The 24,253-nt window shown below is 36.2% G+C and overlaps 1 long non-coding RNA gene across 1 annotated transcript; it reads left to right on the top strand.

The window, feature by feature from the left end:
• The first annotated feature begins 5,785 nt into the window (after window positions 1-5,785).
• LOC119770209 lies at window positions 5,786-6,535 on the top strand. Its single transcript, XR_005278714.1, has 3 exons — window positions 5,786-5,876; window positions 6,015-6,121; window positions 6,192-6,535. It is a non-coding gene; the product is annotated as an uncharacterized LOC119770209 (long non-coding RNA).
• Window positions 6,536-24,253: the final 17,718 nt, after the last annotated feature.

Genomic DNA, 24,253 nt, shown 5'->3' with positions numbered 1-24,253 from the left:
AGTTCAAGCACAGCCCGTTTCGCTTGTCTGCTTCGTAACGTTCTTGGACAGTCATTTGCTGAAACTTTTGGCACCTAAACGCTGAATGGGGATACTCCTTACAGAACGGACACCTACGCTGTTTTTGTTGATGTTGTTGCTTCGACTGCACAAACGCGTGACCTGTTGTAAACTTCTGCTTCTTCACCTCAGGGTTGTTGGATTTGACCGCCTGGAGAATCGAGCACTGGCTTCTTAAGAACTCGACCAAATCCGTGTACTTGGGCATCTCTTTGGACTTGTGATGGTTTTCCCAGTGACGGATAGTAGCAGGATCTAATCTGGAACACACCATGTGCACCAGAACGGTACTCCACTGTGCAGTATTCTCCCCAATTTTGTCCAACATTTGAAGGTTTCGGTCAAACTCGCTGATGAGGTGATTCAACGCATTGTAACTCTCCTTTTTCATTGGTTCTAGAGCAACCAACGCGTCAAGATGAGCCTTCACGATGAGCTTTTTGTGCTCGTATTTTTTCTGAAGTAAATCCCACACAATAGAGTAGTTTTCGGAGGACATCTTGACCGTCTCAATCTCCAGCAACGCCTTGTCGAACAGCGAAGAACGAAGATAGCTAAATTTGTCCATTTCTGTGAGCTGATCGTTGTTGTGAATCAAACTCAGGAACACCCAGAACTGGGCATCGGCATACGAGAGGATAAAGAGCACGATTCGGTAGTAAAATTGTACCACAGAGAACAGATGTACATCACTGAACAAGAAGCGTCGAAAAACGTGTGTAAAAATTTAAACCAAGATACGTTGAAAAGAGCTAGGGTGTGCATCATCCGCCTAGATAGCGCCACTTCAAAAATCATGATGTCCTACAGTAGCAGAACGTTGGACCATCCATTCACTGCACAAAACATTCCGAACGAACGACATCAGACCAATGTCCGACTGTCCTTCTTCGTAGGGGTACGATTTTACGCGCAAAAGAAAATAACAAAATCAGCTGTGAAGGTAAAAAAAACGAAATCAGAGTTAACATGTGGAAAGGTACTATTTTAAGCTATCGTTCAAAATAATAATTTTTAAACAAGTTTTTGCTATGTTTTTTAATGTTAATGCATTTTTGCATTATTTGCAGTCAATTGAAATTGTACTGAAGCAAATTTAGTTTATAAACGAGGAAAATATTATTTTCTGAGGAAATTATTGAGCCATTATACATTGTTAAGTCAAGTAATCTCAGCTGCGACGGTGGCGCCGCCAAGCGTATCCTTTACACCCTAATTTCTTTGATGCAAGATTGTATGCAACACATTTTGTGAGTGCTACAGTGTTTACACACAAGTTCGAGCCTAGATGTACATCTGTTCTCTGTGATTGTACTGTGTGCGGACGGAGAGGATAAATCCCGAATTTACCGAGAGTACTTTACTCATGGTTCATCATCAAAAAAAGTTCATCTATAAAAAAAATGTACCGGTACCGAGACTCGAACCCAAGACCTTCGGCATATTGAACCGTGCCTTTGCCGTTAGGGCCACCATGGTTCGGTGACTAAGTGGCGGTCATTTGTCCATATAAGCCACTCAATAGGATGAACTGTTCCAATGAACGAATGAACACGCGAGAGGACTTTACTCTCGCGAAATAGCACTTTCCTCACGTTTCTTTTCGTGAGGACTATCCCCTCGTTCTTTAATTTTGGGTGAACATATCTCGAAACGTGACCCATTCGCAAAGTTCACCTCCGAAGCTGGGCAGCTTAATTTCCGGTAGCTTCACGTGAGACAGTGCGTTGGTGTGCTGCTGTACGGGGACGTTCTGCTGAGTTTCGGCCACTTTTGACTCCACTGGCTTCGGCAGCAGAGCTTTCAGGGAAGACTTCAAGTTACAGTACATGTCTTCAACCTTCTTGGATATGTGCGCATTCTTAGCATTACGTTCGTCAGTGCGTACAGACAGGCGAGCCTTCTTTTCCTCCGAAGTCTTCTTCACAGCCACCACTTCCTCTTCATCAGTCTCCTCAAGAATCAGCTCAATTTTCCTCCGAACAACGTAAAATTTCTTCATCGCTGCATCCAACATCTCGATCCTAGTCACAAGTTCACCAGCATGCACTTCCGGTTTGTAGTTGTTCTTGAACTGGCTCACGGACTCGAGAGTGTTCCGCAGCTGCTATTCCTGCTTCCTCAAATCTCTAAGCTCACTCATTTTTGCACACTTTTCGTCTGGTACGTAAAATAACAAATTGTGTTCTGACTAGACACTGAACATTTAACACAAAGCCAAAGAAAACTTCACTGTAGTCTACGAAATAACAAGTTGTGTTCTTATTGGCACTTTGAGCACTGATTGATTGATTTTAAAGTCCACTTTTCTGCTACACTTTCTACCGCAAATCTCCGACTGGAACGCTCCGACCGGAAACAGCACGACCGGAACACGACCGCGATTCTACTCAACGTCCCACGATTGACAGAATGACAGAACAACAGATAATCAGACTGTAGCGAAGGGGAACCGACCCAGCGAACATCAAGCCAAAAATTGCCAGCAGAACCCAAGACCATCAATCTGGAGAACCCAACTCAAGAACTAGTAGCTTTCCAAGAAATGTGCAAGCAAACGGAGTTTCAATTGAAGATGTCGTTTATTTATTCGCAAAATTGTACACGATCCACTGTTCAAACCATCTAATTCTCCAGCGTACGTCTCATGCTTGACGTGCCACAGGTCGCATGCAAAACCTCCCTACACCAAAACCAACCAAAGTTCATGCTCTTAATCTAGTCCTGTTTCTGCCAAACTGCTACTCCCACGCTGATCTCGTTCCTCCTCCACACCAGCTTCGAGCCGGCGTCAGCGACGCGGCGATCGACGCGGCGATCGATGATCTCCACTGGAACGCGTGGCCGCCAACAGCAATGGCGGTTTTCCGCGGTGCGGCCTTGCCGCCGCGTATTCTTCTTTAGCGCCTTCTTCGTTTTTACACGCACTTTTCTCGCGCACCACTATTGTTCACACTCGCACTTTTGTCCCGTTCGCGGGTCATTTTTGTTCGATGCGAGCCTATTGTTCGCGACGCGCTTCTCCCGCGGCGTCACTCCTGTCCAGCGGTCTTTGGTCCCCGGATGCCCTTCGACATCCGGTTCGAAGGACCACAAAATGTACAGTTCTTACCGCGGACCAGCTGGGGAGGACGCAGGCGGACGACGTCGTTCGAATCGGCGGAGATGTTCGTTTCTCAGCACACGCACGTGCTCACGGTGAAGACGGTCTTCGGGGGGTGTTTAACCCCAGTTTTCACCCTTTTCGGGCCAAAAAAATTCAACACACGCGGCGTTCACGAAAATACGGTTTATTGCGCAAAACACTTTTTATTTGGCGAAACTACACTTTATTTGGTGTCAAACGATCTTTTAATTTTTTTTTTTAATTAAATATGTCTTTATTGAATATTCTTATAATAATTACATTTCTTTTACATGCTAAGTGGTATGGCCTAATGCTCTTCATCTTTGTTGTATTTTTCGTTTTATTATTAACTGATCACATTTATTTTATTTACTTCAAATTGTTTTACATTATTGCATTGAAACGAATACATTTGGGTAAAAAAAGAAAAAAAATCACTTTAACAACTAATCCTAACTTAAAACTAAAAAAAAAAATTCATTGAAATATTCAAAATCACTAGAACGAGTAAACTACGAACTGTATTTTAAGATGAATGCTCCAAGAGTTCTTACTTGTTCCTGACGAGTTTTGCAACCACGCAGTGTTGTTGTCATCTCGATGAAAATGTTCAAAAGTTCTTGTGGTGAAAACAGGTCACTACTGCCTTCACCCGTTGATGTTGATTGGTTTTCCCCTCGGTTGCTGACTGAAGCCTGGAGGTGTTGTATTCCCTGCAACTCTTTGCCGCTGATTCAACGGCATTGGCTGCAGATTTGGAACCACTCGAACAGATCCCGCTCCCGCAGGTGACGCCAAAGCAGGAAAATCCACGTCCGTGTATGCTGGTGGTGTTTTGCGATGATTTGGTTGGTGCCTCGTCGTCGCTTGCTGCCGAATTTTTACAAACTCAGCTCGTTTTGGGCAGCTTCGATTCTTGGTAGAATGGTCGCCGCCGCAATTGAAGCATTTCGCTTCGATGTTCTCGTTGATTGTTTCGCAAGCTTGAGTTTTGTGCTCACCTCCGCAGGTTGCACAACGACTCTTGATGAAACAATTCCTTCCACCATGTCCAAACTGCAAGCAGTTCGAACATTGCGTCACGTCACGGTGCACTGGTCGATAACGTTCCCAAGTCACGATGATGTTGAAAATTGCCCGAACTGCTTTCAGCTCAGACGGCGTTGTCGATCCTTTCTCGAGATGAACCAGGTACAGTTGATCACGATACTTGATGTCTTTGTTGTGTCTCGTCATCTTGAAGACTTCGATCACGTTCAACTTAAGAGTTTTTAGCTCTTCTTTCAGCACGCTCACATCCATGTCGTACAGGCGGACCAGTTCCTCTTGCCAACTTAGGCCGACATTCTTCCCAGGAATCCGTCCACCGGTGGACCATTTCCTCTTGAAAACTTAGGAAGGGAATCCGTCCACCGGTGGACGAATTCCTTCTGCAAAACATTGGTGGACGGATTCCTCCTGCAAAACATTGCCTAGGAATGCCAACTTAGGCCGGCAATCTTCCCCGGAATCCGTCCACCGGTGGACCATTTCCTCTAGCCAACTTAGGAAGGGAATCAGTTCACCGGTGGACGGATTCCTCCTGCAAAACATTGCCCAGGAATCTGTCCACCGGTGGACCAGTTCCTCTTGCCAACTTAGGCCGGCAATCTTCACAGGAATCCGTCCACCGGTGGACCATTTCCTCTTGAAAACTTAGGAAGGGAATCCGTTCACCGGAGGACCAGTTCTTCTTGCCAACTTAGGCCGACATTCTTCTCAGGAATCCGTCCACCGGAGGACCATTTCCTCTAGCCAACTTAGGCCGGCAATCTTCCCAGGAATCCGTCCACCGGTGGACCATTTCCTCTTGAAAACTTAGGAAGGGAATCCGTTCACCGGTGGACGGATTCCTCCTGCAAAACATTGCCCAGGAATCTGTCCACCGGTGGACCAGTTCCTCTTGCCAACTTAGGCCGACATTCTTCCCAGGAATCCGTCCACCGGTGGACCATTTCCTATTGAAAACTTAGGAAGGGAATCCGTTCACCGGTGGACGGATTCCTCCTGCAAAACATTGCCCAGGAATCTGTCCACCGGTGGACCAGTTCCTCTTGCCAACTTAGGCCGACATTCTTCCCAGGAATCCGTCCACCGGTGGACTAGTTCCTCCTGCCAACATTGCAAGGCAATCCATCCTCCGGAGGAACAGATTCTCTTGTAAAAATCCGTCCTTTGAAGGACCGACTTCACTTGGCCACCGTTGCGAGTGAATTAATCCGATCAACGGTGGCCAAATTTCACCCGGAACCCGGAACTTACTTACCTGTTCCGATCCGTGAACCGTCTTAGCACGAAAACCCGAGAAAAATGACAACTTGAAACGTTTCCAAAAAATTTTGATAAGTCCAAAATCACACTTTTGGGAGTTCGATGAATCGATCTTGTTTTTTTATGATTTTCACCATTTCACAAGTTCGAGAAATCACACTTTTTCGAGTTCGCTTCAGCGAACTGGCAAAAGTGGGATATCTGAACTCCCAAAAGTGGGATTTTTTGTAACCGTGCGGCAAATCGGCGAGATTCTGTATAATTCTTTTTCAATGTGTAGCAATTGTTTGTGTTATTGTTGATTATTTTTTCCAGTTTTCAAATATTTTGTACCGTTTAGTGCAATTACGGTTCGTGGAGTTTCTGGATATAATTTAAGGTAAGCCAAACTTCCAGAAGAAATTTGTCCATCGGTGGCCGGGGACTCCAATCTCAAGTTATTCAGAAAATTATCAATGGACAAGTTTCTGCTCGAGAGATGGCCAAGTTGTCATTCTGTTTTTCCTCAATTTTTTAGCACCCAACGACTCCTGCCGCGGTTGCCAAATGATGTTCTGGACTCATCAACGCAAGCGGCCGATCTTGGGCTGGGACTACTTCATGCAGGTGGACTCAAACATACAGGTGTTTTTTTTAATAAGCTTTTCATGAGTAGTAGGTTTAAACGTTTCTTTTTTGTTGCTTTTTTATGTAGGACTTCAGACATCCAAAGGTCATGCTCGCTCAAAGGAACTCAACGAAAAAGATTGCAGCTTTTTTATCAACAAACATGTTGAACATCGCTGAATAAGATGTTGAGGCAAACACCGCCACCACTGCCCAGCACAAGCACAGTTCAAGTTCTTAGAAAACTTGACAGATTTTCTAACCTGGACCCGGCAGCTCCTGAATAAGGCAGATTTCTTCACCTGCATAAGATAATCAACAGCGCGACTTCCAGCTTGTCGAGCTTTAGGGATCAACACCATCAGTGCTCATAAGTTGATTTCTAGATTATGTTTACTGCCGTTCTACGCATAATTGTCCCATGTCAGTTTTGGGCGATTTTGACTTTATGACATTTTTAAGTTTAGTTTGATGTGTACTTTAAGAAAAACACATAAAATCTGGTACAGTAGTTGTTCGGTAACTGGGCGTTGTTTAACTGGGCTGCTTTTTAACTGGGCGCTCGATAACTGGGCCGTAGCCCAGTTAAAAAGCAGACAAACGTAAAAAAACCAAAACAAACCAAAATGACCGAGGGGTTAATGGATGCAAAAAACATATTCAATAAATAAAAAAACTTTTTTCAAACTTTTGTTAAACTTCAAGTAGTCTATTCACGCCAGGTTACACATGACGCCATTTTGGATTTTTCCGGCGCCAATATTTAGAGAATAATTAGTGCTATTTAGTGCTCTAAGGGCAGATTTAGTGCTCTTCAAATTTCCATACAAACTCCCATACAAAATATTGACACTCACGCCAGGTTACACATGCCGCCATTTTGGATTTTTTTGGGGTCAATATTTAGAGAATAATTAGTGCTATTTAGTGCTCCAAGGGCAGATTTAGTGCTCTTCAAATTTCCATACAAACTCCCATACAAAATATTGACACTCACGCCAGGTTACACATGCCGCCATTTTGGATTTTTTTGGGGTCAATATTTAGAGAATAATTAGTGCTATTTAGTGCTCCAAGGGCAGATTTAGTGCTCTTCAAATTTCCATACAAACTCCCATACAAAATATTGACACTCACGCCAGGTTACACATGCCGCCATTTTGGATTTTTTTGGGGTCAAAATTTAGAGAAAAATTAGTGCTATTTAGTGCTCTAAGGGCAGATTTAGTGCTCTTCAAATTTCCATACAAACTCCCATACAAAATATTGACACTCACGCCAGGTTACACATGCCGCCATTTTGGATTTTTCCGGCGCCAATATTTAGAGAATAATTAGTGCTATTTAGTGCTTCAAGGCCAGATTTAGTGCTCTTCAAATTTCCATACAAACTCCCATACAAAATATTGACACTCACGCCTAGTTACACATGCAGCCATTTTGGATTTTTTTGGGCCATTTTAAATTTTTTTGGGTGAAAATTTAGAGAATAATAAGTGCTATTAAGTGCTCCAAGGGCAGATTAAGTGCTCTTCAAATTTCCATACAAACTGCCATACAAAATATTGACACTCACGCCAGGTTACACATGCCGCCATTTTGGATTTTTTGAGGTCAGAATTTAGAGAAAAAATAGTGCTATTTAGTGCTCCAAAGGCAGATTTAGTGCTCTACAAATTTCCATACAAACTACCATACAAAATTTTGACTGGGTTACACATGGCATCATTTTGAATTTATTGGGATCAAAATTTAGAGAAAAAAGAGATCTAGTGCTCCAAAGCAGAATAAGTGCTTTTCAATTTTCCTTACAAACTTCATGATAAATTTCTAAATAAAGTTTTATTTGGAAACTTTTAATTAGTTTCAATAAACAAAAAAAAATATTAAATAGCTGGTGATGAGCTGGAGGCATGCAATTCCAAATATACTTTGGTTATGACCAAAATTAATATTTTTTTAACCAGTATGCATTAGTGCACTGGCTGGTGATACGCAATAGACCTGAAATTGAAAATATACTTTGATAATAAACAATATTAATGATTTTTCAACCTGTATGAATTAGTGCTCTGGCTGGATATGAGCAATAGACAGAAAATTGAAAATATACTTTAATTATGACCGAAATTAATGATTTTTCAACTTTTATGAATTAGTGCTCTGGCTGGTGATGAGCAATAGACATGAATTTGAAAATATACTTTGATAATAACCAGTATTAATGATTTTTCAACCTGTATGAATAAGTGCTCTGGCTGGTTATGAGCAATAGACAGAAAATTGAAAATATTCTTTAATTATGACCTAAATTAATGATTTTTCAACTTGTATTAATTAGTGCTCTGGCTGGTGATGAGCAATAGACATGAATTTGAAAATATACTTTGATAATAACCAGAATTAATGATTTTTAAACTCGTATGAATTAGTGCTCTGGCTGGTGATGAGCAATAGACAGAAAATTGAAAATATACTTTAATTATGACCTAAATTAATGATTTTTCAACTTGTATTGATAAGTGCTCTGCCTGGTGATGAGCAATAGACCTGAAATTGAAAATATACTTTGATAATAAACAATATTAATGATTTTTCAACCTGTATGAATTAGTGCTCTGGCTGGATATGAGCAATAGACAGAAAATTGAAAATATACTTTAATTATGACCGAAATTAATGATTTTTCAACTTTTATGAATTAGTGCTCTGGCTGGTGATGAGCAATAGACTTGAATTTGAAAATATACTTTGATAATAACCAAAATTAATGATTTTTCAACCTGTATGAATAAGTGCTCTGGCTGGTTATGAGCAATAGACAGATAATTGAAAATATACTTTAATTATGACCTAAATTAATGATTTTTCAACTTGTATTGATAAGTGCTCTGGCTGGTGATGAGCAATAGACCTGAAATTGAAAATATACTTTGATAATAAACAATATTAATGATTTTTCAAACTGTATGAATTAGTGCTCTGGCTGGATATGAGCAATAGACAGAAAATTGAAAATATACTTAAATTATGACCGAAATTTATGATTTTTCAACTTTTATGAATTAGTGCTCTGGCTGGTGATGAGCAATAGACATGAATTTGAAAATATACTTTGATAATAACCAGTATTAATGATTTTTCAACCTGTATGAATAAGTGCTCTGGCTGGTTATGAGCAATAGACAGAAAATTGAAAATATTCTTTAATTATGACCTAAATTAATGATTTTTCAACTTGTATTAATTAGTGCTCTGGCTGGTGATGAGCAACAGACATGAATTTGAAAATACACTTTGATAATAACCAAAATTAATGATTTTTCAACCTGTATGAATAAGTGCTCTGGCTGGTTATGAGCAATAGACAGAAAATTGAAAATATACTTTAATTATGACCTAAATTAATGATTTTTCAACTTGTATTGATAAGTGCTCTGGCTGGTGATGAGCAATAGACCTGAAATTGAAAATATACTTTGATAATAAACAATATTAATGATTTTTCAAACTGTATGAATTAGTGCTCTGGCTGGATATGAGCAATAGACAGAAAATTGAAAATATACTTTAATTATGACCGAAATTTATGATTTTTCAACTTTTATGAATTAGTGCTCTGGCTGGTGATGAGCAATAGACATGAATTTGAAAATATACTTTGATAATAACCAGTATTAATGATTTTTCAACCTGTATGAATAAGTGCTCTGGCTGGTTATGAGCAATAGACAGAAAATTGAAAATATTAATTATGACCTAAATTAATGATTTTTCAACTTGTATTAATTAGTGCTCTGGCTGGTGATGAGCAATAGACAGAAAATTGAAAATATTCTTTAATTATGACCTGAATTAATGATTTTTCAACTTGTATGAATTAGTGCTCTGGCTGGTGATGAGCAATAGACTTGAATTTGAAAATATACTTTGATAATAACCAAAATTAATGATTTTTCAACCTGTATGAATAAGTGCTCTGGCTGGTTATGAGCAATAGACAGAAAATTGAAAATATACTTTAATTATGACCGAAATTAATGATTTTTCAACTTTTATGAATTAGTGCTCTGGCTGGTTATGAGCAATAGACAGAAAATTGAAAATATTCTTTAATTATGACCTAAATTAATGATTTTTCAACTTGTATTAATTAGTGCTCTGGCTGGTTATGAGCAATAGACAGAAAATTGAAAATATACTTTAATTATGTCCGAAATTAATGATTTTTCAACTTTTATGAATTAGTGCTCTGGCTGGTTATGAGCAATAGACAGAAAATTGAAAATATACTTTAATTATGACCGAAATTAATGATTTTTCAACTTTTATGAATTAGTGCTCTGGCTGGTTATGAGCAATAGACAGAAAATTGAAAATATACTTTAATTATGACTGAAATTAATGATTTTTCAACTTTTATGAATTAGTGCTCTGGCTGGATATGAGCAATAGACAGAAAATTGAAAATATACTTTAATTATGACCGAAATTAATGATTTTTCAACTTTTATGAATTAGTTCTCTGGCTGGTTATGAGCAATAGACAGAAAATTGAAAATATACTTTAATTATGACCTAAATTAATGATTTTTCAACTTTTATGAATTAGTGCTCTGGCTGGTTATGAGCAATAGACAGAAAATTGAAAATATTCTTTAATTATGACCTAAATTAATGATTTTTCAACATGTATTAATTAGTGCTCTGGCTGGTGATGAGCAAAAGACCTGAAATTGAAAATATACTTTGATAATAAACAATATTAATGATTTTTCAACCTGTATGAATTAGTGCTCTGGCTGGATATGAGCAATAGACAGAAAATTGAAAATATACTTTGATAATAACCAGTATTAATGATTTTTCAACTCGTATGAATTAGTGCTCTGGCTGGTTATGAGCAATAGACAGAAAATTGAAAATATACTTTAATTATGACCGAAATTAATGATTTTTCAACTTTTATGAATTAGTGCTCTGGCTGGTTATGAGTAATAGACAGAAAATTGAAAATATACTTTAATTATGACCGAAATTAATGATTTTTCAACTTTTATGAATTAGTGCTCTGGCTGGTTATGAGCAATATACAGAAAATTGAAAATATTCTTTAATTATGACCTAAATTAATGATTTTTCAACTTTTATGAATTAGTGCTCTGGCTGGTTATGAGCAATAGACAGAAAATTGAAAATATTCTTTAATTATGACCTAAATTAATGATTTTTCAACTTGTATTAATTAGTGCTCTGGCTGGTGATGAGCAAAAGACCTGAAATTGAAAATATACTTTGATAATAAACAATATTAATGATTTTTCAACCTGTATGAATTAGTGCTCTGGCTGGATATGAGCAATAGACAGAAAATTGAAAATATACTTTGATAATAACCAGTATTAACGATTTTTCAACTCGTATGAATTAGTGCTCTGGCTGGTTATGAGCAATAGACAGACAAATGAAAATATACTTTAATTATGACCGAAATTAATGATTTTTCAACTTTTATGAATTAGTGCTCTGGCTGGTTATGAGCAATAGACAGAAAATTGAAAATATACTTTAATTATGACCGAAATTAATGATTTTTCAACTTTTATGAATTAGTGCTCTGGCTGGTTATGAGCAATAGACAGAAAATTGAAAATATTCTTTAGTTATGACCTAAATTAATGATTTTTCAACTTGTATTAATTAGTGCTCTGGCTGGTGATGAGCAATAGACATGAATTTGAAAATATACTTTGATAATAACCAGTATTAATGATTTTTAAACTCGTATGAATTAGTGCTCTGGCTGGTGATGAGCAATAGACTTGAATTTGAAAATATACTTTGATAATAACCAAAATTAATGATTTTTCAACCTGTATGAATAAGTGCTCTGGCTGGTTATGAGCAATAGACAGAAAATTGAAAATATACTTTAATTATGACCGAAATTAATGATTTTTCAACTTTTATGAATTAGTGCTCTGGCTGGATATGAGCAATAGACAGAAAATTGAAAATATACTTTAATTATGAACGAAATTAATGATTTTTCAACTTTTATGAATTAGTGCTCTGGCTGGATATGAGCAATAGACAGAAAATTGAAAATATACTTTAATTATGACCGAAATTAATGATTTTTCAACTTTTATGAATTAGTGCTCTGGCTGGTTATGAGCAATAGACAGAAAATTGAAAATATACTTTAATTATGACCGAAATTAATGATTTTTCAACTTTTATGAATTAGTGCTCTGGCTGGATATGGACAATAGACAGAAAATTGAAAATATACTTTAATTATGACTGAAATTAATGATTTTTCAACTTTTATGAATTAGTGCTCTGGCTGGTTATGAGCAATAGACAGAAAATTGAAAATATACTTTAATTATGACCAAAATTAATGATTTTTCAACTTTTATGAATTAGTGCTCTGGCTGGATATGAGCAATAGACAGAAAATTGAAAATATACTTTAATTATGACCGAAATTAATGATTTTTCAACTTTTATGAATTAGTGCTCTGGCTGGTTATGAGCAATAGACAGAAAATTGAAAATATTCTTTAATTATGACCTAAATTAATGATTTTTCAACTTTTATGAATTAGTGCTCTGGCTGGTGATGAGCAATAGACATGAATTTGAAAATATACTTTGATAATAAAAAATATTAATGATTTTTAAACTTGTATGAATTAGTGCTCTGACTGGTGATGAGCAATAGACAGAAAATTGAAAATATTCTTTAATTATGACCTAAATTAATGATTTTTCAACTTGTATTAATTAGTGCTCTGGCTGGTGATGAGCAATAGACATGAATTTGAAAATAAACTTTGATAATAACCAGTATTAATGATTTTTCAACCTGTATGAATAAGTGTTCTGGCTGGTTATGAGCAATAGACAGAAAATTGAAAATATTCTTTAATTATGACCTAAATTAATGATTTTTCAACTTGTATTGATAAGTGCTCTGGCTGGTGATGAGCAAAAGACCTGAAATTGAAAATATACTTTGATAATAAACAATATTAATGATTTTTCAACCTGTATGAATAAGTGCTCTGGCTGGTTATGAGCAATAGACAGAAAATTGAAAATATACTTTAATTATGATCGAAATTAATGATTTTTCAACTTTTATGAATTAGTGCTCTGGCTGGATATGAGCAATAGACAGAAAATTGAAAATATACTTTAATTATGACTGAAATTAATGATTTTTCAACTTTTATGAATTAGTGCTCTGGCTGGTTATGAGCAATAGACAGAAAATTAAAAATATTCTTTAATTATGACCTAAATTAATGATTTTTCAACTTGTATTAATTAGTGCTCTGGCTGGTGATGAGCAATAGACATGAATTTGAAAATATACTTTGATAATAACCAGTATTAATGATTTTTCAACCTGTATGAATAAGTGCTCTGGCTGGTTATGAGCAATAGACAGAAAATTGAAAATATTCTTTAATTATGACCTAAATTAATGATTTTTCAACTTGTATTAATTAGTGCTCTGGCTGGTGATGAGCAATAGACATGAATTTGAAAATATACTTTGATAATAACCAAAATTAATGATTTTTCAACCTGTATGAATAAGTGCTCTGGCTGGTTATGAGCAATAGACAGAAAATTGAAAATATACTTTAATTATGACCGAAATTAATGATTTTTCAACTTTTATGAATTAGTGCTCTGGCTGGTTATGAGCAATAGACAGAAAATTGAAAATATACTTTAATTATGACCGAAATTAATGATTTTTCAACTTTTATGAATTAGTGCTCTGGCTGGATATGAGCAATAGACAGAAAATTGAAAATATACTTTAATTATGACCGAAATTAATGATTTTTCAACTTTTATGAATTAGTGCTCTGGCTGGTTATGAGCAATAGACAGAAAATTGAAAATATTCTTTAATTATGACCTAAATTAATGATTTTTCAACTTTTATGAATTAGTGCTCTGGCTGGTGATGAGCAATAGACATGAATTTGAAAATATACTTTGATATTAAAAAATATTAATGATTTTTCAACTTGTATGAATTAGTGCTCTGACTGGTGATGAGCAATAGACAGAAAATTGAAAATATTCTTTAATTATGACCTAAATTAATGATTTTTCAACTTGTATTAATTAGTGCTCTGGCTGGTTATGAGCAATAGACATGAATTTGAAAATATGCTTTGATAATAACCAGTATTAATGATTTTTCAACCTGTATGAATAAGTGTTCTGGCTGGTTATGAGCAATAGACAGAAAATTGAAAATATTCTTTAATTATGACCTAAATTAATGATTTTTCAACTTGTATTGATAAGTGCTCTGGCTGGTGATGAGCAAAAGACTTGAAATTGAAAATATACTTTGATAATAAACAATATTAATGATTTTTCAACCTGTATGAATTAGTGCTCTGGCTGGATATGAGCAATAGACAGAAAATTGAAAATATACTTTGATAATAACCAGTATTAATGATTTTTCAACTCGTATGAATTAGTGCTCTGGCTGGTGATGAGCAATAGACTTGAATTTGAAAATATACTTTGATAATAACCAATATTAATGATTTTTCAACCTGTATGAATAAGTGCTCTGGCTGGTTATGAGCAATAGACAGAAAATTGAAAATATACTTTAATTATGACCGAAATTTATGATTTTTCAACTTGTATTAATTAGTGCTCTGGCTGGTGATGAGCAATAAACTTGAATTTGAAAATATACTTTTATAATAACCAATATTAATGATTTTTCAACTTGTATGAATTAGTGCTCTGGCTGGTTATGAGCAATAGACAGAAAATTGAAAATATACTTTAATTATGACCTAAATTAATGATTTTTCAACTTTAATGAATGAGTGCTCTGGCTGGTGATGAGCAATAGACTTGAATTTGAAAATATACTTTGATAATAACCAATATTAACGATTTTTCAACTTGTATGAATTAGTGCTCTGGCTGGTTATGAGCAATAGACAGAAAATTGAAAAGATACTTTAATTATGACTTGAATTAACTACGCATACACCTTTTTTGCCATTTGACCAATATGATTTAAATTTTCGTGACGTTGCAACGCAAACTTAAACCTGTTGTAACTTTGGATCTTGACAACTAATTTAGTCGCTCTAGGTTGCATTTGAAAGCTCTTTCTAAGTACAAAGAGCATCCGAATTATCAAAATGATTGAATGTTTAGTTTTCTTTTGGCATAAACAACTTTCCCTTTTTCGTGACGTTGCAACGCAATAAAATGGTAAACTTACACTAGTTTGAAAAAATACTTAACTTAAGATAAACTGCAGATCCATGACATTTCCGATTAGTACATCTAAAAACCTACAAAATGCTATAAAAAGGATAATTTTTGGATTTTATTTCGCTGAAAACAAGGAGTTTTCAGTTAAATGTTTTAAAACGATGATTTTATCACGAATTGATGCATAACTTAACCAAACTGTACATAATGATATTCAAAAGATCAATTAATGAAAATCATGATTTTTGAAGCTTCAAGTAGTCTAGAATCGAGTAAAAATATCCAAATAGGTCATATACGCTTTTCAAAATTTCATCCTAAGGTGTACATTGCCGGAGAATGCTCATCACCAGCCAGAGCAATAATTCATACAAGTTGAAAAATCATAATTAAAGTATATTTTCAATTTTCTGTCTATTGCTCATCACGAGCCAGAGCACTAATTCATACAAGTTGAAAAATCTTGAATTTCGGTCATAATTAAAGTATATTTTCAATTTTCTGTCTATTGCTCATCACCAGTCAGAGCACTAATTCATACAAGTTGAAAAATCATTAATTTAGGTCATAATTAAAGAATATTTTCAATTTTCTGTCTATTGCTCATAACCAGCCAGAGCACTTATTCATACAGGTTGAAAAATCATTAATACTGGTTATTATCAAAGTATATTTTCAAATTCATGTCTATTGCTCATCACCAGCCAGAGCACTAATTCATAAAAGTTGAAAAATCATTAATTTCGGTCATAATTAAAGTATATTTTCAATTTTCTGTCTATTGCTCATATCCAGCCAGAGCACTAATTCATACAGGTTGAAAAATCATTAATATTGTTTATTATCAAAGTATATTTTCAATTTCAGGTCTATTGCTCATCACCAGCCAGAGCACTTATCAATACAAGTTGAAAAATCATTAATTTAGGTCATAATTAAAGTATATTTTCAATTTTCTGTCTATTGCTCATATCCAGCCAGAGCACTTATTCATACAGGTTGAAAAATCATTAATTTTTTTTTATTATCAAAGTATATTTTCAAATTCAAGTCTATTGCTCATCACCAGCCAGAGCACTAATTCATAAAAGTTGAAAAATCATTAATTTAGGTCATAATTAAAGTATATTTTCAATTTTCTGTCTATTGCTCATATCCAGCCAGAGCACTAATTCATACAGGTTGAAAAATCATTAATATTGTTTATTATCAAAGTATATTTTCAATTTCAGGTCTATTGCTCATCACCAGCCAGAGCACTTATCAATAAAAGTTGAAAAATCATTAATTTAGGTCATAATTAAAGTATATTTTCAATTTTCTGTCTATTGCTCATAACCAGCCAGAGCACTTATTCATACAGGTTGAAAAATCATTAATTTTTTTTTATTATCAAAGTATATTTTCAAATTCAAGTCTATTGCTCATCACCAGCCAGAGCACTTATTCATAAAAGTTGAAAAATCATTAATTTAGGTCATAATTAAAGTATATTTTCAATTTTCTGTCTATTGCTCATATCCAGCCAGAGCACTATTTCATACAGGTTGAAAAATCATTAATATTGTTTATTATCAAAGTATATTTTCAATTTCAGGTCTATTGCGTATCACCAGCCAGTGCACTAATGCATACTAGTTAAAAAAATATTAATTTTGGTCATAATCAAAGTATATTTGGAATTGCATGCCTGCAGCTCATCACCAGCTATTTAATATTATTGTTTTTTTTTATGTTTATTGAAACTAATTAAAAGTTTCCAAATAAAACTTTATTTAGAAATTTATCATGAAGTTTTTAAGGAAAATTGAAAAGCACTTATTCTGCTTTGGAGCACTAGATCTCTTTTTTCTCTAAATTTTGATCCCAATAAATTCAAAATGATGCCATGTGTAACCCAGTCAAAATTTTGTATGGTAGTTTGTATGGAAATTTGTAGAGCACTAAATCTGCCTTTGGAGCACTAAATAGCACTATTTTTTCTCTAAATTCTGACCTCAAAAAATCCAAAATGGCGGCATGTGTAACCTGGCGTGAGTGTCAATATTTTGTATGGGAGTTTGTATGGAAATTTGAAGAGCACTTAATCTGCCCTTGGAGCACTTAATAGCACTTATTTTTCTCTAAATTTTTACCCAAAAAAAATTAAAATGGCCCAAAAAAATCCAAAATGGCGGCATGTGTAACCTGGCGTGAGTGTCAATATTTTGTATGGGAGTTTGTATGGAAATTTGAAGAGCACTAAATCTTCCCTCGGAGCACTAAATAGCACTAATTTTTCTCTAAATTTTGACCCCAAAAAAAATCCAAAATGGCGGCATGTGTAACCTGGCGTTAGTGTCAATATTTTGTATGGGAGTTTGTATGGAAATTTGAAGAGCACTAAATCTGCCCTTAGAGCACTAAATAGCACTAATTATTCTCTAAATATTGGCGCCGGAAAAATCCAAAATGGCGTCATGTGTAACCTGGCGTGAATAGACTACTTCAAGTTACAATTAAAGAAATATGAAAAGTAAGCATTGTAAATAAATTTGATTAACTTTTATTTTTATATTTCATCTTGAAAATATTATGCATCGGTGGTTCCCTCGTTATTTTTTGTTCAGCCCAGTTAACGAGCAACATTCGGTGACTGGGCTACGTTCTCAGTCCAGTTACCGAACAACTACTGTACTTTGTTCGGAAACTTATGAAAAACAACACCAAGTCTGTTTGTCCCATCGTTAAACTTCTACGCATAATTGTCCCACCAAGTATTTTCTTACACGGAATCATTAGTTTTACTCAGTATTATGCCTTGTTTACCTTTTGTATAGCAAGAGAATCACAAAAAAGGGTGATCAACTGCTAACTGGGGCGATTAGGGACACATAGGGCGAATATAGACCTACGGGACAATTATGCGTAGAAACACAGAAAACGGTCGAAAAATTACAATCGCGTTTTTCTCAGTTGCACTTTTTCGAACATGGGACAATTATGCGTAGAACGGCAGATTTAGGGATCAATATTTGATGCTATTTCAGTTCGAAGTCGAAATCCGGCTTCCGGTATGAAGCTCTGGGTGAAATATATCGGCAGCTAACGGCACGTACTGCATGGTCAAACCGCAGAAATCCGAATTGCTCTGTTCGAGTGGTGCGTGCAGTTACGACAGGTTACGACGTTCAGGCCCGAAGTGGCCTGCTCTGATATGCACCAAGGCCAAACGATCCCCGGTACTCGTAAGCTAGCTTTTGTTTACAGTGGTCAGTTGAAAATTACAGTTTTCCCTTGTTTTAGGTTTTCAAGGTTCTTCGTCAAACGTGAGAAACGAACGAACGCGTTCTGTTTGTTATTCCAATACGATTTCTAAGTTACCAACAGCGAGTTTACCCCAAAAGTTTGGTTTGAGCTTCCCAACGGCATCTGGTCGACCGATGACGCTTCAGAGCAATTCCATGCCAAATAGGGAATCGGTTGTACCCGACCCTCTTCGATTTCAATGAAACTTTGTAGACATGTTATCCTACGCTTATATAAGCCATTTTTGTGTATATGGAGCCAGTTCCACTCGATAATGACATTTGAGAAGGGCGTAAGTGTTTTAAATGTTTTTGTAATTCGGAATTTAAAAATTTCTGTATCTCGAAGCCGTTGCATCGTATCAAAAAGTGGTCAAAGACAAACTTGTAGGAAATTTGACGGGCTTTCCGATAAAAATACACTGAAAGAAAAAAACACTCTACTTTTACGAGATTTTTCGATTTTTAAGTTTAAAAGTCAAATTTAAGGGGGAGCCCACGATTTTTTTTCGTTCAAAATTTTTGTGAAGATAGCCTAAGATGTTACAAAAAGACTCAAGAAAAATGCAGGATGGAGCAACTTACCTAAAAAAATACAAAAATCATTTACTGAAACTGTTTTTTTGAAAAGTGCTCTAAACGTCAAAATTTTCACAAACCGATAGTGGGAATCGATTCTCCGGACAATTTTACATAAAAGTCTCCATATTGACTACTGTCCTAAGTCCAATCCTTGTGAAGTTACAGCGATTTTAAAAATAAAAATGTTGAAAAATAGGTTTTCGATGGTTTTGCAATTTCTATATGACCGACTTCATTTTCAGTCTCGAAAATATTTTTACCGGAAAGCTCGTCCAATTTCCCATAAGTTTGTCTTTGACCACATTTCAATTGGATGTATGGGCTTACAGATATAAGCTCATTACATTGCTCATAACTGAAAACATCATATTTTTTCAGTGTAGTTTAGTAACCTGGATAGTAAATTAGCTTAAATCATCAAAAAAATGAGTTATTTTGAAAAGTGGTCAAAGACAAACTTATGGGAAATTGGACGAGCTTTCCGGTAAAAATATTTTCGAGACTGAAAAATCAAGTCGGTCATATAGAAATTGCAAAAAACCATCGAAAAACCTATTTTTTCAACATTTTTATTTTTAAAATCGCTGTAACTTCACAAGGATTGGACTTAGGACAGTAGTCAATATGGAGACTTTTATGTAAAATTGTCCGGAGAATCGATTCCCACTATCGGTTTGTGAAAATTTTGACGTTTAGAGCACTTTTCAAAAAACAGTTTCAGTAAATGATTTTGTATTTTTTAGGTAAGTTGCTCCATCCTGCATTTTTCTTGAGTCTTTTTGTAACATCTTAGGCTATCTTCACAAAAATTTTGAACGAAAAAAAATCGTGGGCTCCCCCTTAAATTTGACTTTTAAACTTAAAAATCGAAAAATCTCGTAAAAGTAGAGTGTTTTTTTCTTTCAGTGTATTTTTATCGGAAAGCCCGTCAAATTTCCTACAAGTTTGTCTTTGACCACTTTTTGATACGATGCAACGGCTTCGAGATACAGAAATTTTTAAATTCCGAATTACAAAAACATTTAAAACACTTACGCCCTTCTCAAATGTCATTATCGAGTGGAACTGGCTCCATATACACAAAAATGGCTTATATAAGCGTAGGATAACATGTCTACAAAGTTTCATTGAAATCGAAGAGGGTCGGGTACAACCGATTCCCTATTTGGCATGGAATTGCTCTTCAAATAAAAACGTGAGTAGAAAATCTAGTTATTATTGGTTGAACTTCATCCCATTTTGTAATATAAAACGCAATTCGTCAACGTCCTCGTAAGCCTAATTCAAACTGCAAATGTAAGTAGTTAAACTAAATTTAGTTTAACTAACTAACTGAACTTTCTTTATACTCTACTCTGTTGAACTTAGATTATGACTAGTTTTTATATGCATTGTTTCGTCTTGTTGCAATTGGAAATGCATGCTTATGTTTTGTATTGAATGTTTATTCACTCAATAAAAAGCTTTTAGCATGTATTTTCAGGATACAGTCCATTAAATACACATCCCAATGCGTATGAAAATTACATCAAATTCTAAATTCAACGGAGTAAAAAAATGTTTGGGTTGGGTAAATTTACGTAGATTTCATCGGAAATTTACATGTTTTCGTGACATTTTTGTTCTGCAGGTTTACATCGGATGGCATTTAAATTTCCGATGAAGTTCATGTAAATTAGCATCCTTAATGACGTGCACTTTTGGTACATCATAAATTATGTAAATTTACCCGATTTTATTTTCTGTGTAACTGGCTCCTCCCCTTCTACCGCTTTACCGATGAAGTCCTCTCTCCTGCCGCCTTAGACCCCTGCCTCTGCTTCTTCGCCATTCAGGTGTTCATCGAAGTGCTGCTTCCACCTGTCGATCACCTCACGCTCGTTCGTCAAGATAGCTCCATTTTTCTCTCGGCACATTTCGACTCGCGGCGTTGCGCGATCCGTTGAGCTTCTTGTAGAACTTGCGCGTTTCGTTCGAGCGATGCAGCTGCTCCATGCTAGGGGCTGGTCAGATAGGTTAATACACTATTAGTACATTAAAAGGGATTAAAATAATTGGTCAGCGTATCGACATTTCGTTAATATTTTGACGAGTCCCACCATGAGTTAAGAACATGGTTAAGAACCTTGCCCAGTTGAAATGTCATTTAAAATCATAACAAATATTGTGGATTTATCTCGTAGCTGGATTTTCTGGCATCTTCTCACGGTAATTGGAAACGGTCGTGGATAGACCTAGGGGTTCCCAGTTGGAATGAAAAATTCAATTTATAGAAAAATTATGGATTTAAACTTTGCTTTTTTATCACTTCTCAGACATCAGGAATAATAGTTTGAACATGCTCGCAATTTTTTTATTCGGTCAGAAAAATATAATTTTTCTTGAAAAAACTTTCACCCCTAATTCTGGCTCGATGCCGCCATCATGCGACCGCGTGCTCCGTTTGTTTGTCAACAAAGCTGCAGCTGGATGGTGAGACGGAGTGAGGGGGGAAGAGATTTTGACATTTTTATGCCCGCATCTGCCCCGCCGCCTATTTCGTCGGTTGCCGGTCGTTTCCAGCGAGCGAGTCCAGCTATGAACTGATCGTACAATATTTCCAAACAAACCGAGAAACACAATTTTCATCTGCAATTTCTAGGATACAGAAAAAAAACCTCACCGAATTGGCGATATGAGTGACCACCAAGGTGACCGGCTTCTCCTTGCCACGGTAAAAAGGATTTTCTGCTGGTGTATTTTAGCTGCTTAATCCGGCGAGGATAACCACAACTGACAGGATGATGCACCGGTGGTTCTGTCTAAACTGCTGGTTCTTGCTACTGAACTGGTAGTTCCATAATCGTAGCTTTGTCAACCGGATCCAGGTGGACTGAAGCACATGCCGTCAACTCCGTCAAATTTCAGGCATCAAAACACTAGCGCCACTCCGATGCGAACGGGAAAATATTCAAACAATAAGCTTTAAAGCGATGGTGGGAGAGCGAGAAAAAAAAAAAAGTTTCAGCGCAGCGAAAGAAGAAACACAAGAAACGAAAAAGCTTCACAGTCAAATCAATCCGAATTCTGAAACGGAATCTAATTAGAATCGTATACAAATTCCGTTTCAAACGCAACAACCGGTAGATTCCGTTTCAGTATTCGGATTGATTTGACTGGGAATTGTTGCTGCACTGCTTTTCGCGCCACCTCACGAGATGGATGTAGTAATTTGTTTTGAATTTTTATTTGAAGTTGTTGTTTGTAGTTGTTTTTCGATTGTGTAGTGATACGTATTGATCTGCATTGTTTTGACTGTAATAAATGAATCAATTTGTGACCTGAGAATATAATTTTAAGTGATAACTTATTTTGTAAGAAAACACTCGTGATTATATTTGCTTTGATGCATTGAGACAGTCCAAAATATTGATTTAAATATCGTTAAAAATATAAATATTGCCTCGAATATTGCCGTAACATCCGTCTAACCTGTGTCCGATTGTTGTCCAATCCGGTCTTACCGGATCACCTGAAAATAGTTTTGCTTGTAAACCTATCAATTAACTCGTCTTGAGGGCCCCTTTGTTCTCTAACTCTACCACGTCCTCGTGTAGCGTTTCCTTCAAAGACCGGAAAAAGGCACTAACCAGGCACTAACTGTTGGCTGCTTTTGTCCCTGGGAGCCTGTGACAGTTCTCTATCTGGAAGAATTTACCAGCAGAGCATTTTCCTTCGTCTTTAGCTGGATCCGGGTTTGTTATGGTTTGGTTTGCCATGAAAACTGCTTTGCATTAAGTATCGTTGATTGAATTGATTTTCCACTGGGCCCAAACCCGCCCGGTGTTCAATTTGATCTAAACTTAATTAATAATCATGAAATTCCAAAACTTGCTCGCCATTTCGCTGAATGTTTTCCTCGCTCTGTCAAAATTTGGTCAAAACAGTGCGAAAGAGATGAACGAAAAACAACATCACTACCATGTTTGACTGTGCGGTGCGCGCATATTTTGTTTCACTGTGTGCTTGTACGGGCATTGAAAAGCTCGACAACTTAGATGTCAGCCCACCAGATGGCTCTGCGGTTTTGATGATTGAGCGTTGTTCTCAGATTTTGGGAGTTGTCTATCTTTTTAAATTAGGTATCTTTGCTAAAAGTGTTGACTAGCTTTTTTAAATTCAAAAATCTACCAGAAATGCTACATGACCACATCATGGGTAGTAACAGTAAGTAAATTGTTTGTGAATTTGAAAGATTCAAAGTTTTTTGTACAAATTAACTGCAGGAAACCGAAGAAGTGGCCTTCATACTGCTCTATACGACCAGCTGAACCTGATAAAAAAGGAGGCCGTGCTGCATCAACTCCTAGTGAATATCTGCACCGTCATCCGACCGCTCATGTTCCCTACAGCACCTGTGGGCGAGGTCAATTTCAACCTGGAACGCTCTATTTGTGTCCTCCCCTGCCATTCTTCATCGCCCTTTTTGAGAAGAATATAAAGCTGCCCTGTTGGAAGTGGAACCATCAGAAGCAGCCGCTGAAGGACCCAAGGCGAAGTAAAAATATGCGATACGGAACCACCCCAAAAGAACCTTCAACCCGCTCATCCTCCTGACCTGTAAGGCGAAAAAAAAAGAACAAAACCAAGTTCATCAACCTGGGAGTCAAAACTGTCGCACGATGTGATAACTGCAAAATGGTGTGTGACTTCCGCCTGGCTCAGTAGGGTCTCGAGAGCCTCAACGGATTTACCGGCGTGGGGTTTGCACTCCTTCATATTCCTATGCGTGTCCTCGTCCAGCCCTTCGATTTTCGATGGCTTCTTCGAATCGTTGTTGGTCAGCAGCTTGATCAGGTCATTCTTGATGATGCACGGAAAAAAAAGTGTTCTGGAAATCATGCAAATCGTACCATGAAATCGTGAATATCGCGATTTTTGCTTTACGAATTTTTGAACTATGCATATTGGGCACGAATTATCCAGGAATCGTGAATAAATATGCATGACTTTT

Source organism: Culex quinquefasciatus, chromosome 3 (genome assembly GCF_015732765.1).
Source record: "Culex quinquefasciatus strain JHB chromosome 3, VPISU_Cqui_1.0_pri_paternal, whole genome shotgun sequence".
NCBI lineage: Eukaryota > Metazoa > Arthropoda > Insecta > Diptera > Culicidae > Culex > Culex quinquefasciatus.
The sequence above is the reverse complement of the archived record's forward strand: the minus strand, read 5'-3'. Positions and strand labels throughout refer to the sequence as shown.